The following is a 15,748-nucleotide window of genomic DNA, read 5'->3' as shown; positions in this document are numbered from 1 at the left end:
AGCACCAGCAACCCGGGTTCAATTCCAGCCACTGTCTGTAAGGAGTTCGTACATTCTCTCCGTGTATCTGTGTGGGTTTCCTCTGGGTGCTCCGGTTTCCTTGCACATTCCAAAGACGTAAGGGTTAGGAAGTTGTGGGAATGCTGTGTTGGCACCGGAAGCATGGTGACACTTGCAGGCTGCCCTCAGAACACTATATGCAAAAGATATATTTCACTGTGTTTCGATGCACATGTGATTAATAAAGATATCTTGTATCTTATAAAGACGAGCCTAACAAAATCTCACCTAGAATCTTCTCCTAGCTAACCTTGCATAATTGTGTATCCTTAATATTGTATTTTATTTCTAGCCCATTTATGCATCATCCCAGATTTCTCATTTTATATCATTTAATATTTAAGAACCTATATTATTATCATTTCCATTCTCCATTTGGGGATGTAATCACGTTAGCTTAATCATCAGCCCTGTTCTCCTAATAGTTTCTTGAAGCCTACTCATTAGTGTCTTGACTTAAATGTGGAAAAGCTGATCTGAAAAAGAGAGTATATCTACTAGAGAACTCTCTTTCTTTAATAATCTTGATATTATCATTTGCTGGCTACTAGAACTGATTTGGAAGAACCTGACGTTGGAGGTATCTCATAAATGGTGCTTGAGCCTATTGACAGATGGACAGTTTTAAACCATAAGCCTTTTCTGGTGGAAGACCTTGATTTGGATAAATCATAGTCTGAATACAGAGAATTATTTCATCAAGCAATATACATTTTGGATCAAGTGATCATTGCTGTTGATTAAATTCCACCAGTCGAATCAATACATTCAGAATGTAAAGTATCCCTTGAATAGTAATATTTCTCCAGATTAAACCCAATAGTTATCCAGGAAGCTAAGCTTTTCAAGGATGCAATTTTTTTTACACATTTGTACCAAAAATGTCCAGGATCTCTTCAAAAAGATCCTTTGGGATAATTTGCCACTTGTGGATAATAAAATCTTCACTGCAATGAAGCATGAATATTCTGCATGTGCACTGGAAAAAGTATCAGTAGCTCTTCAAAGACTTACTCAATGAAACGAGAATGTTTCTGGTAATTAGGATCCCTTTGATCATCCAGATGAAAGGAATCGTTTTCTACTTGGATGGATCACAGTGATTGCATTTGAAGTCTTTTCTTTAAACCCCCTCAGTTACAAAACTTAATTAACTGGGGTTTGTGAGTTCATTATTTTGTGACTTTTCACCAAATCTGTACTTGGTGCTGCATCTGTTTGAAGTAATGGTACAAATGAAACTGAGACAGAAATTGGATTGTACAATATCTATCTTTGGCACAAACAAAGGGTGCTGAAAGATCCAGGCTGGGTAGGTACTGCAAGCTGTATTATTAAGCTTCGAAGAATTAGCTATTGCACTCAACTGAAACTGGCACTAGGCCTATTAGACCCATTGCATTCACAGTTTGGTGACCTAATGGATTTGGACATTGCCTTTAATTACTTTTAAAGGCTTCATAAGTCTATTGAAAGTTTGACAATTGAAGATGTGACAAATTCTTAATTTTGATAAACAAATTTTACCGTGATCTTCAAGGAATGGCCAGGATACAATTTTTATTTTTGTATTCGTGTCTGAAGGCAGCATCTTGCTCTCTTCACAGATTTGTCTGTGATCTGTTCAGTGACAAAATTGGCACAGGAGGAAATCATTAGCAACCTTGTCATATTGGGGGAATATTTCTTCAAAACATTCTAATCTATCTGAATGACCTCTTTAGCCTTTTTGGAAAAGCACACTGAAGTCCAGGTTCAAAAGTGCTCTGAACAAAAGCAAGAGAATTCATTGCATAGCTCACTTTGAAAACAGTCTCCTACCACTACTGTATTGTGTGAGGAGTGCAACAGAAAGAAGACCATGTTTATTGCATATTTTGTACATTTTCCCACCAGATTGCAGGAAAGAAACATTTACCCAAGCCGAGTTTACTACATCCGAATCTTGGCTCACACAAGAACACACCTAAGAAATTAGGAGCAGGAATAGTTCACCATTCCCTCAAACCTGCCCTACCATTCAATATGATCATGGCTACTCTGCCCCAGCCCTCATCACCTTTACTCTGCCAGTTTTGCCTGGCCCCCAATTTCTTGCTCTTTCAAATATTTATCAGCCTCCTTTTCACATACCTCCGGTGAGCTAACCTCCAAAGCCCTCTGGGGTAGAGAATGCCAACAGTTCATTGCCATCAGTGAGAAGAAATTCCAACGCGCCTGTTTTAAATGACTGCTTCCTTGTCTTGCTTCCTTGTCTTGCATCTATCTCCCTCGTTCAAGACCTTCCCTTGAGTGGAAACATTTCAATATCTACCCTGTCATGCTCCCTCAGGATTTTCTATGTTTCAATACGATCACGCCTTATTGTCCTAACTTCCAAGGAATACAGATGTAATTTTTTAAGCTATTCCTGATGAGACAAACCTCTCATCCCAGGAATTAGCCTGGTGAATCTCTTCTAGACTGCCTCCAACGCAATATATATTTCCTAAAATAAGGGGACCAAAACTGCACACAGTACTCCAGGTGAGGCCTTACCGACACCCTGTAACAATACTTGCCAGTTTTAAAATCCAATCTTTTTGCAACAAAGGCCAATACACCATTTGCCACTACTTGCTTCATCTGCATGCGATCTTTTTGCATTACATGCACAAAAACACCTAGATCCCTCTGTACTCCACTCACTTGCAGTCTTTTTCCATTTAGATAATAGTCTGCCACTTGAATCCTCTTACTAAAATGCACGACCTTGTTTGGTACCACACTTTGTTTGGTGACTTTCAGTTTTTTTGTGCCTTCACCTCCATTGGAACAAGGAGATTGTATTCACTCACTCCATTATCTCCATAACTACAGCTTGTATTTTGAGCTTCGTGGAGTCCCTTTCACACCAATGATTTTCAAACTTCTTTGTTAAAGCTCTGAAGCAAGACCTCCAGGGAATCATTATTGAATGCCGCCACAAATTACTGAAAACTGCACATCTGAGATTTGCAAGCATTCCTTCAGTGCTAAACGGACAACAAATGAGCTTCCCTTCAATAGTGAGCAGCTGTCTTTCAGAAACTGTTGGCTCACTTAATTTTGTGAACAAATTTTGGCCTATCTCCCCACACTTTCCTTCCACGTGTAAACAAAACTCAACAGACAGGCTGGCTTTGTGAAATTCAGCTAGCTTTCTGCCTGATATTTATCCCTTAACAATGTTAATGATATGAATGATCTAGCTGTTATCTCATTGCTGATTCTGGGACTAGGCTGTGAGAAGATTGGGTCTGGCATTTCCTGCATTACAAATGTGCCGAGACTTCAAATATACATGGGTTCTGAGGTAACAAAGGAAGATTTTTTCACTTTCTTTCACATTCTTTTCACTTCCTTTCTTCACTTTTTTTTTAAGTGCAGCTCCAATTTAGGTATTCTCATTAAACAGAAACCTCAGCATTTTTGTTACAGGCTCTCCCCAAGTTAGGGCAGGGTTCCGTTCTTTTGAACTGGTTGTAACCCAAACAGTCCACAAGCCAGAAATGCAGCTGCAAACTGAGATCTCACAAAGCAGAAGATGCCCACAGCCCCGCAGCAGCCGACAAATCCATTCTGCAGATCTCCCAAATGCTTGTTCATATGTATCAGCTGTACGTAAGTTGGGGAGGACCTGTAATATATTGGAGTACAACACATGACATTCCGTATTCTTCATCATGCACCAATTCATCACTGATATATTTTTATTCTGTGGTACCAAATATGTCTACCTTGAAAAAGAAAGCCTTGCATTTAAAGAGAGCCTTAATGCATATCTTGGGGCTGTCCAAAAGTGCTTCATGTACAGAGGTATATGTTGAAGTGCAGTGGTTATTACCATTCAGGCACATTTGGCAGATTATCTGTCTACATAGAATCTTTAAGTTTTTAAAATCCAAATTATGTTAATTAATCTTTTCTTAATATCTGTCTCCATTAAGTCCAACCATGATGGAAGAGAAATCAACTTGGTAAATAGAATACTGAACCATCCAGCTCAAAGTTGATGCATGACACAGCTCATTGGACCTATTGAGTCCGTGCCAACTTTTTCTGGGAGTTATCAAGTTGGTCTCTTTCATTAACTGTTTCTCACTTGGCTAACCCTTTCCCTTCAAATAATTACCCACTTCTGTTCTGAAAACTATGATTGAATCTATCTTCACCACCCTCACGGGCAGTGCATTCCAAATTCGCACACTTTCTCTCCTCATGGAAACTTTTTAGGCTTTTGACATCCATGCTGCCCTTGAATATCAGTCTACAATCTCTCAGATCTGTCCTGAAATGCTTCATGTACAATGATGTAGTTTGGAGTGCAGTAGTTGTTAAGATGAAGGAAAATTTGGCAGTCTTGCAACTAAAGTAACAGAATATTAGTCATTACATGGAAAATATTTTCCTTGTGACACCTTTTGTTTCTTTGCCAAAGCTATGTCTGTATCTTCTGGTTCATGACCCTTCGCCTGATAGGAACTGTTTTTCATTATTTATTTGATGAAATTATCCAGAATCAACAAGTCTCAGGTCAATGTTCTCTGTTTCCATTTTCTCTTTGTAGCTGAAGTTCCTTATTCCTGGACCCATTCTAGCAAATGTTTTCTGCACTTACTCCAAAGGCCAGAATATACTAACTGTATGGTATTTTACTTGGAGACACAAGAAACTGTAGATGCTGTAGTCTGAAGCAAAAAAAAAACAAAGTTAGTGTTTTATTTGGACTGCACACTTTGCATCTGGGTATGTGATCGACCTCAAGCTGGAAGTGCAAATGAGCTGCAAAGCAGATTTTGGAGAAGTTGTACCTTTGCTGTACCAAGCTTGCAAAGAAGTGACTAAAAGAAGACCTATAGACACCATGATACAAAATGGCAATCAAGTGATAGACCTGGAAAATATTACAAATTAAAAGCAAGGAAAAACAAGTTTGAAGTAATACAAGGCAAATTCAGAATTAATATCAAGAAGTTCATCTGCTTCTGGAAGTAAACAATATTTGGAATAGACTTCTGGTAGCTATTAAAAAAAAGGGGGAAAAAGTGGACCCTGTGGGAGACAAAGATTTTCTGAATAGATGAGTTGATATTCTTCAGGCATTTTTATCTGGCCCTCCTGTTTGACTAAGCCTGGTTTTTAACCTTGGTTTCTCAATGAAAGCAATATCAAACATTGAAGCTGCTTCATTTTTGGTAAAATGAATAATCAAAGCCCAAGAAAATTGGGCTGAGTGAGATCTGTGGAGCTGAGAGAATCCAAGTATCAGCCACTCTATGAGAAGGCCATGCAAAACCTTTTTTTTCAATCCTATGTAAAACTGAGCTTGTTAGCTCTCTCCAAATTTATTGTCTTGACTCTAATATCTGGTATCTTGCTGAGCCTTAACATTTCAGAGAGATCATAAAATCTTTCATGCAATACTATCTGAAAAGAAATCCCATGTAGTGATATGTAACTCAGTTAAAAAACTAGGCAATTACCAGATGGCAAGACTCATGCTTTGAATTTAAATTACGAGAGGGAGGAGAACTCCATGCGACAATGAAACAAATTAATGAGGTGAATAATTCATGGTGTGGGAGAGATTTCAGTTCCTTAATTTTCATTTTCCAGAGTCTTTGGAGCAAGGAGACAACTTGTGGTGATGATAACAGAACCATTTCAAAAGGTAGACCCAGTCATTTGGATTTTCTGCCCTCCTGCCACTAAATTCATCCTGCTTATATTCTCGAGCAATTTTATCAGCCGAGAAGGGTAAGGATGAAGCCCACAAACAGGGCTGTCACCTGTCTGAACGGTTGAATTCCTGTTACTATTTCCCATATGGAAGGCAGAACCAGCATCAGTCAGCAAAATGGAGGCTCCCCAGCAGTTGGAATGCACGGAGCTAAAAATACATTTTGCTAAGAAATTGAGTATATTGAGAGATGAGGAGGAGTGGGTGGTGGTGGACTAGATGATGGGGAAGGAGTGTAGAATGCAGTCCTGAGTTTTCATTTATTCTGTCTGATTACATTCTACTCAGATTTGATAGGTTTAGCTTGGTTGGTTTATTAGCTAGAATGGTTTAACTTGCTTCCTGGCTGTGAGCATCTCATACAAATTCCATGGGCATCGAAACAACACAAGCACTCTTCTGTTCAGGGGAGCTGCAAGGATGATTGGGCTTCTGAAGCCCCAATTATAAACCCATGAGTCAGGTAGGCGGGTGATGAGGCAGACAGCAGAATGTATAAACCTCAGCTACAGGAGCCATGGAAGATTCGAACTCCTGGGTCTTTGAATAGCCTCCCACGCAGAGCTTTCAAAGTGACAGCTGTCTGGTGGGTGGACACAGAATGTCAAGCAGCAGGAGGTTTCCAAAGGAATAATCCTTGGTAATTGCTGAAGGTTGAGGAGGGTCTTGGGTTTGGGGGAAGTGATGTAATGGAGAGGGGAAGGCTAAACTTTGTTTGTGAGGCTTGCAGAAATGTTAACCTGCTCCTGGTTCCAAAGGAAAATAAATAATTCATTGACCTTTACATTTATTGTTTTGGTCCCTTCTAAAAGATCACTGCAGGCTCCTGAATCAAGCCTTTAGTTAGAACGTGGGTTGATGATCTGAGTTGGCCGTGTCAATAAAGAACAGATCTTTCATTACGTGTAAGACTATTCTTTGAAAGCCAGGGATTTGCTATGCTGACCATTCGGGTGCCTGCCAACAAGAGTTGGACAAGTGTCTATTTGGCAGCAAGGTAATAAGTAAAACAAATATCGCAATGTCATGGTTGCAAGATACAAAGAGAGAAGGTGTCCATTAAGGGAGCACCTGTCATCATGCAGTTGTGAAACCAGGCTGCAACAAAAGGTGATGTGTGCCAGAGAATTAGACCAGGAACAGACTGAGTCTAGAGTGTCATTTAGATGGTGATTCTTGCTATCGAGGATCTCAAATATTCCCATTTCTCTGAAAATTCTCTATCACTGTTCAAATGATATTATTGACTTAGACTGCTCCGAATGGGTTGTGCTTCACTCTGAAACATCTGAACTGGTCTACTTCTCTGCTATGGAGTACTCCAACGAGGTAACTTCAGATGACATTGCTGTCCAAAATGAGACCGTATGAGTTTTGGGAAGGACTCCACATCTCTAAGGCTTTTGTTTATGGAATTACCAAGTGGCCTGAATCAATTACAGGTTAAGGCAGTTACTTTAAGGTGGTTACTTTAAAGGACTGCCTTGCAATGAGGAGGTGGTTTAAAGTTTCCAAAGATCCTATTAGATATCACAGGTGATGTGGACTTATTGATGTCAAAACTGATATTGTGAATGAATAAATTTTCAACAGAACTGAACAGTCCTGAAACAACCATGGAAACTGAAAACACTGGAAATACTTTGGTCAGACCATATCCATGGGAAGAGAAACCAAACTAATGTTTCAGGTTGAAGACCCTTCCTCATAACTGGGAAGGAGACAAAAGAAGCTAGTTAAGTGGCAGGGAGGGTGAAGGAATCGCTCTGTGGGGGTAAAAGAGCACAACCTTTCCTTTCTGAAAACCTGACTTGTTGTGGAGTCCATGTGCCCAAAACCCTTTGATGTTTTAACCAAGTCTCACTTTGTACCCAGATGGAGGAGATGCCTACACAGTCACTGGTTGCAGTCCTGTCTGAGAACCCTGGCTGATTTTACTTCTCCCTTACTTTGTATCCCAAGATCAATAGAACTAGTTACACCAACCTATCTTGCACCCTGTCTGAGATTAAATGAGCCAGCAAAGAATATATAGAACGTAGAACACTACAGCACAGTACAGGCCCTTCGGCCCACAATGTTGTGCCGACATTTTATCCTGCTCTAAGATCTATCTAACCCTTCCCTCCCACATAGCCCCCTATTTTTTCTATCATTTATGTGTCTATCTAAGCGTTTCTTAAATGTCCCTAATGTATCTGCCGCCACAACCTCTGCAGGCAGTGTGTTGCATGCACCCACCACTCTGTGTAAAAATAAAAACTTACCCCTGACATCCCCCTTATATCTTCCTCCACGCACCTTAAAATTATGTTCTCTCGTGTTGGCCATTGTTGCATTAGGAAAAAGTCTCTGACTGCCCACTCGATCTATGCCTCTTATCATCTTGTACACCTCTATCAAGTCACCCTCCTTCTCTCCAGAGAGAAAAGCCTGAGCTCACTCAACCTATCCTCATAAGACATGCTCTCCAGTCCAGGCAACATCCTGGTAAATCTCCTCTGCACCCTCTCTAAAGCTTCCACATCCTTCCTACAATGAGGCGACCAGAACTGTACACAATACTCCAAGTGTGGTCTGACCAGAGTTCTACAGAGCTGCAACATCACCTCGAGGCTCTTGAACTCAATACCCCGACTAATGAGGGCCAGGACTTCATACACCTTCTTAACAGCCCTATCGACCTGCATGGCAACCTTGAGGGATCTATGTATGTAGACCCCAAGATCCCTCTGTTCCTCCACACTGCTAAGAGTCCTGCCATTAACCTTGTATTCTGCCTTCAAATTCAGTCTCCCGAAGTGTATCACTTCACACTTATCTGGGTTGAACTTCATCTGCCACTTCTCAGCCCACCTCTGCATTCTATCAATATCCTGTTGTAACCTACAGCAACCTTCTACACTTTCCACTACACCACCAACCTTTGTATCTTCAGCAAACTTACTAACCCACCCTTCCACGTCCTCATCCAAGTAATTTATAAAAATCACAAAGAACAGGGGTCCCAGAACAGATCCCTGCAGAACACCACTGGTCACCGACCTCCAAGCAAAATACGCTCCATCTACCACCACCATCTGGCTTCTGTAGGTGAGCCAATTCTGAATCCACACAGCTAAGTTTCCCTGGATCCCATGCTTCCTGACTTTCTGAATAAGCCTTCTATGAGGAACCTTATCAAACGCCTTACTAAAATGTACACCACATCCACTGCTCTACCTTCATCAATGTGCTTTGTCACATCCTCAAAGAATTCAATCAGGCTCGTGAGGCACGACCTGCCCCTCACAAAGCCATGCTGACTGTCCCTAATCAGCCTATGCTTCTCTAAATGCCCATAAATCCTGTCTCTAAACATCTTCTCCAGTAATTTGTCCACCACTGAAGTAAGACTCACTGGTCTGTAATTCCCAGAGTTATCCCTGCTTCCTTGCTTAAACAAAGGAACAACACTTACCACCCTCCAATCATCTGGCACTACTCCTGTGGCCAGTGAAGATGCAAAGATCATCGCCAAGGGTGCAGGAATCTCTTCCCTAGCTTCCCATAATAACCTTGGATATATCCCATCCAGCCCCAGTGACTGATCTATCCTAATGTCTTTCAATAGTTTCCAGCACATCCCCTTTCCTCATGTCGACATGCCCTAGCATATCATCCTGTCGTACACCATCCTCACAAACGTCAAGGCCTCTCTCTCTCTCTCTCTCTGGTGAATACTGAAGCAAAGTATTCATTAAGGACCTCCCCTACCTCTTCTGACTCCAGGCACATTTCCTCTTTTATCCCTGATCGGTCCTACCCTCACTCTAGTCGTCACATACGTGTAAGAACACCTTGGAGTTTTCCTTGATCCTACTCACCAAGGACCTCTCATGCCCCCTTCTAGCTCACCTAAGTCCATTGTTAAGCTCCCTCCTGGTTACCTTGTAACTCTCCAGAGCCCTGACTGATCCATGCTTTCTAAGATGAAGCTTTAGATTAGTTCTATGACTCAGCACTAGACCAGACAATGGACCACAGAGCCATGGACAGGGGGAAATTATCCTTTTTTTAATTTATGTTCAATACAGTTATCATATCTTTTTAAATATTTCTTTTTACCATTGACCCAAACAAAAGAGTATAATCACTATCAAACCCCATCTTTGTGGCTGCAAGAGTATAATAAGGTTATTTGATTTTTTTTCTATTTTCTTTTAAATTTGATAACATTCAGCAGCGCACCATGTGAATCCAGGAAATTTTGTCACCTTGATTTGAGGGAGTGAAATGTTGACGGTTCTTTACTTATCATGCACCAAGGTAATCATGTTTGAAAGTGTTCCATAAGCTATGTATTATCTCCTGATAAACAGATGATTCTGCGCTCATCCATCAAATAAGGTAAAGAAACTTTGCATGGGGGAAATCAGTGATGTATGCCATGATCAAGGATCCTTTCGGGGAACTTGTTTGGTTTTCCAGGGCGTTGCACTGAATCGTATGTTCCGCAAGCATCTACATGAGTAGAATGTGGATGCACACGCTCTCTACTTGCAGTACATTGCTGATACAGAATATGTTATCTTGATTTACCTTGTGTTCACTGCAGAGAGACACACAAGCAGTCAAGGATAACATTTCTTCACGTTTTATAAAGTCAGTGATGTTAATTTCCATTCAATCCCACAAATGGAGCCCAACTCCTGGACGCAACATATTCCAATACTATGCGTAATAAAGTCTGTGCATAACAAAGAATCTACTGGAGGAACTCAGCGTGACAAGCAACATCTGTGGGAGGAGAGGAATTGTTGATGTTTCAGGTCAAAACCCTGCGTCAGGACTGAGAGTGGAGGGGTAAAATGGCCAGTATAAAGAGGAGAGGGGGAGTGGTGAGACGAGGCCAAGGTGATTGGTGGGCTGACACCAGCTTACATACATTAGTACACCAATCACCTCAGACTCTTGTCTCACCACTCCCCTTCTCCTCTTTACACTGGCTGTCTCCACTATCAGGCCTGATGCAGGGTTTTGACCTGAGACACCAACAATTCCTTTCCTCCCACAGATGTTGCTTGACCAGTAGATTGTTTGTTGCTCCAGATTCCAGCATCTCCTGCCTCTTGTGTCTCCAAATTCTATATATATGCATTTAACACATCAGTTTAAATTTGAAGCAGTATTGTAAGTAGTTCTTTGTTTATAGGTTGGATTTTGCAGTCATACTCAAGGTTTGCCATTGTTACTCTAAGACACCAACAGCAGTTTAGAATTTTTGCACATGTGTTTCAACATACCTCGCCAGGGCAAGCTGTTTGCAGCTTTCTCCAATGAAAAAATCAAGGGATATTATTTGACTTGGCATCACTTTAGATTTCTTACAACAAACAGTCTGCTGGAGATATTCAGTGGATCGAACAGCATTTGTGGAGGGGAAAGGAATTGTTGACGTTTCCAGTCAAAACCCTTTCTCAGGATCAGATGCAGTGATTCAACCAGAAACCTCAACAGTTCCTTTACCACCCCTCCCACCCCCTCCCCCCCCCACAGATGCTGCTGAATGCCTTGAGTTACTCCAGCAGATTGTTTGTTTCTCTAGACTCCAGCAGCTGCAGTGTCTTGTGTCTCCTAGGGTTTCGTGGATTGATTACAAAGCATACAGAATATCTTATCTTGTAAGTGAGATCTCAATGAGCTATTAACAATGTAGTAAGCCCAAAATGTAACTCGGTAAACTACCTAAAAGACACTGACTATCCACCCTGTCTCTGCCTCTCATAATTTTATATACTTCTGTCAGGTTACCCCTCGACATTCCAGAGAAAACAATCCAAGTTTGTCCAATCTCCTTGTGGCAAATACTCTCCAATCCAGGTAACATCCTGGTGAACCTCTTCTGCACCCTCTCCAAAGCGTCGACATCCTTCCTGTAATGTGGTGATCAGAACTGCACACAATACTCTAAATGTGGCCAAACTACAGTTTTTTTAAACACAGCTGCAACAAGTCTTCCCAAAGTTTATACTTAATGCCCAAATCGATAAATGCAAGTATGACATATGCCTTCTTTACCACCCTATCCGCCTGTGTTGCCACTTTCAGGGAGCTATGGATTTGCACCCCAATATCCCTCTGGACACCAATTTTCCAAAGGCTCCTACATTTACTGTGCCCAGTTCTTTTGCATTTCACCTCCAAAAATGCATCACCTCACACTTATCCGGTTTAAGCTCCATCTGCCATTTCTCTGCCCACATTTCCAACTGATCTATATCCTTCTGTATCCTTTGACTACTTTCCTCACCTATACACAAATCCACCAATTTTAGTGCCATCTGCAAACTTAATGACATAACAGCTGCTAGATGACAGAAAAGCCTCTGAATTGACATCTGAGTAATCGACATCAGACAAAGGAAGTTCCTCACCACGGAGATTGCCAAAACTTTATGTTAAGTTTTCCTCAAGGTCACTGGTGAGCACCGTCACTACTCTGCTGATTACAAGTATCAGGCCAATATGAACATCTATAAATTGTCAAATAACTGTATGAATTAATACGAAGCAAGAAGATCACATTTAAGTTAATGAACCATAAATGTAAGAGATATTCTGACATCTGCCAATAATTGAACTTGCCCTTGCTCATTCAAGCTCGATGGCATTTTTTGCTGAAAGTTCCTGAAAACGCGAGCTTACAGTAAGGAAACGAGGTATCTGGGACTGGACTAATCTAACTAAGGCACTGAGTACTGCCCTAACCAATCAGATGAAAATAATGCAAAGAGTAAGAAGGAAGGGTAATTGCTGTGAATTAATTTAACATCAAATCAACTATCAAAAGGGAAATGAAAAGACAGAAAGACTAGTATGCAAGAAGAGGTTATAAAAGGGACAAAGGAAAAGTTTAAATTAAAACCTCTATGTTCAAAATATCCAAAACAATTAACAAGTGAAAAGATGAGGCATTTTAATCATGAGAGCTGTTTTTCACATGCAGCACATCTAGCACATTGCAAAAAGAATCTCTGAAGGATAATTGTGGTTGAATCAAACATGCAAACCTTAAATGACACTGTGACGGGATTCTTCTGGTTCAACTTGCTATGGAGAATTTAGTTCACATCTGCCATGCAACCACAACGTCAAGGTGTTAAGCAAATTTTAATGTGGAGCTGGATACTATTTCCATTCAGCCGATGACAGGAAAGTGCATTTCAGGCAGCAACGTTTGGGATCCCACTTATACCCCTGCATTAGCCCTCATCTGAAACTGGGCAATAGCCTTGCTGTTGTGCTGTTTCAAGTCAATGACTTTTTTGATATTCTTCCCGTTTAACTCCAATAAAATTGCTGGGAGACAACATTTTCAGCAGAAGATTGCAAATGAGTGTCTGTCAGCTTAAACCTATTGACCTACAAGGTACATAACTTTTTCTTTTCAGACGAGTGCAGATTTGTTTCCACTCCAGTTCCAAGGGGTGGAAGATGCCAATGTGCGAGTTCTTTCAAAGAGGGGTGGCCAATGCACACTGGCTACCACATGGACTTGACAGAGAAAGCTCATGGTCCAGTGGTAAGGAATTCCAAGGCAACTGGAGACCAGGCTCTGCTGTATAGATTTAACACCCACATGTATGTAGACACACATGGACATCTACACACAATCTCAGCCTCTCCCTCACACTCTCTCTCATATAATCTTGTCCACACCCTACTGGCTGCTCTCCCCTTCCTCCTTCAGTGACACCGCCCCTTTCCTAACTCCTTCTGTCAATCTCCTTTCCTTTCACAGCCTTCCCCCTTCATTGACTCTCCCCCACCCTCCAGCTGTTGACCACTCGATCTTTCCGAGTGTGTGGCCACCCCTTCTGATCATTGTTCTTACTCTCCAGGGCTTCACACCTACCACCACACCCCCCCCCCCCCCCCCCCCACATCTCCCAGCCACCACCAACCCAAGCATAGACTCCCTGAACCTCCCACAGAAAACTTCTGGGGAGATTTTTCAGCCACCCAATTGGAAACTTTCTTATTTGCGTGTATTCTATTTTATCCCCTCTCCAACCATCTTCCCTGTAATTCCATCTGCCATATTTTTGGAATATCATATTATCTGAAAATAAAAATAAACTACACCCCTTTAAAATTCTCTGCTATCTTTTTTTCCATTTATTATCTATGGCAGGCACGGTAGTGTAGCGGTTAGCAGAACGCTTTACAGTGCCAGCAACCCAGGTTCAAATCCCGCCACTGTCTGTAAGGAGCTTGTACCTTCTCCCCGTGTCTGCGTGAGTTTCCTCTGGGTGCTCCAGTTTCCTCCCGTATTCCAAGGAAGTTGTGGGCATGCTATGTTGGCGCCGGAAACGTGGCGACACTTGCGGGCTGTCCCAGAACAGTCTACGCAAAAAGATGTATTTCACTGTGTGTTTTGATGTACATGTGACTAATAAAGATATCTTATCTTACTGGCTGACCCTAATTTTCTGATGTTTCTTCACATGCTTCATAATTTCACCTACATTATACACTCCTATGTGCAGAAGCTTCAAGCGACTGTTCCACCAGTGTAACTGTATGAAATAGAATCCATGGCTACACAGTGAAGACTCCCAATCTGGTCACAAGTTGTGGCCAGGAACATGAGCTGGGCAGATCCCAAACTGCAGACAGCAATATCAAAGTTGCCTTAAACCACCCATGTGTGGCAACTGCAGACCAATAAGTCCACAAGAACAGAGCAGCCCAAATATGAAGCTCTTGTATGTGGTAATGAGCTGTTTCAGGAACTGATTGATTTCATAAAATGACATTGATATTGCAATCATGCCAGGTATTCAGGGGAATATATCGTGATTTATTTTCCCACAAGGGGCTGACTGTTCTGCAGAAAATCCAGGTCTAAATCAAACTATTTCACAACCTTGCAGCTCCTTCTCTGAACTTGTACATTAACATTCTTCAGCAAGTACAGAAATGAGAATCTCACCCATTTTATCTTCCAATGCCTTAGCATCTCAAGTAATTTCAGAATAAGTTAAATGCATGGTGCACAGTTGCTGAGAAACAGATTACTTACAATTAGAGAAATTCCAACATAGAAGCTGTTTGGTTGTTTCTTTCGATGCTGATATTTATCTTCCACCTGAGCAGTTTTCCTAATCCCACATGCCTACTCATTTCCCACATCTCTTTATTCCTCTTTGACTTGGCTGATTATTTAATCAATGTTTAAATATTAACTTGGTCTCTGGTTCATCACTAACTTTATTAATGCATTCCATAGCCTCACAACAGTCTGTGTAGAAAGACTTGTCCAGCTCTGTATTCCCTTGCATTTATTTTTATACCCCCAAAGTCATTGACATCAGGAAGGAGGAGCAGTGCACACACTCTTTCTTACATCAATGGTGCTGAGGTCAAGACGGTTGAGAGCTTCAAGTTCTTAGGAGTGAACGTCACCAATAGCACGTCCTGGTCCAACCACATAGATGCCACGGCCAAGAAAGTTCACCAGAGCCTCTGCTTCCTCAGTAGGATAAAGAAATTTAGCATGTCCCCTTTGACCCTCACCAATTTTTATCAACGCACCGTAGAAAGCATCCTATCCAGATGCATCATGGCTTGGTATGGCAACTGCTCTGCCCCAGACTGCAAGAAACTGCGGAGGGTTGTGGACAAAGCTCAGCACATCACAGAAATCAACCTCCCTTCCATGGACTCTGCCTACACTTCCCACTGCTTCAGTAAAGCAGCTAACATAATCTGGACATTCTCTGTTCTCTCCCCTCATATTGGACAGAAGATACAAAAGCCTGAAAGCACGTACCACCGGGCTCAATGACAGCTTCTATCCCACTGTTATAAGACTATTAAATGGTCCCCTAGTATGATAAAATGGACTCTTGACCTCTCAATCTACCTCGTTATGGCCTTGCA

General features: G+C 41.5%; 1 long non-coding RNA gene across 1 annotated transcript; it reads right to left on the bottom strand.

Annotated features, from left to right (window-relative positions):
• Positions 1-1,560: 1,560 nt before the first annotated feature.
• LOC127573513 (uncharacterized) lies at positions 1,561-14,977 on the bottom strand. The gene is made up of 4 exons (XR_007956780.1): positions 14,889-14,977; positions 14,084-14,209; positions 12,874-12,935; positions 1,561-1,680 (listed from the first exon to the last, which is right to left on the bottom strand). It is a non-coding gene; the product is annotated as an uncharacterized LOC127573513 (long non-coding RNA).
• Between the last annotated feature and the right edge of the window lie 771 nt (positions 14,978-15,748).

This window comes from Pristis pectinata, chromosome 1 (genome assembly GCF_009764475.1).
Source record: "Pristis pectinata isolate sPriPec2 chromosome 1, sPriPec2.1.pri, whole genome shotgun sequence".
NCBI lineage: Eukaryota > Metazoa > Chordata > Chondrichthyes > Rhinopristiformes > Pristidae > Pristis > Pristis pectinata.
Note: the sequence above shows the minus strand (reverse complement) of the source record. Positions and strands in the feature narration are given on the sequence as shown.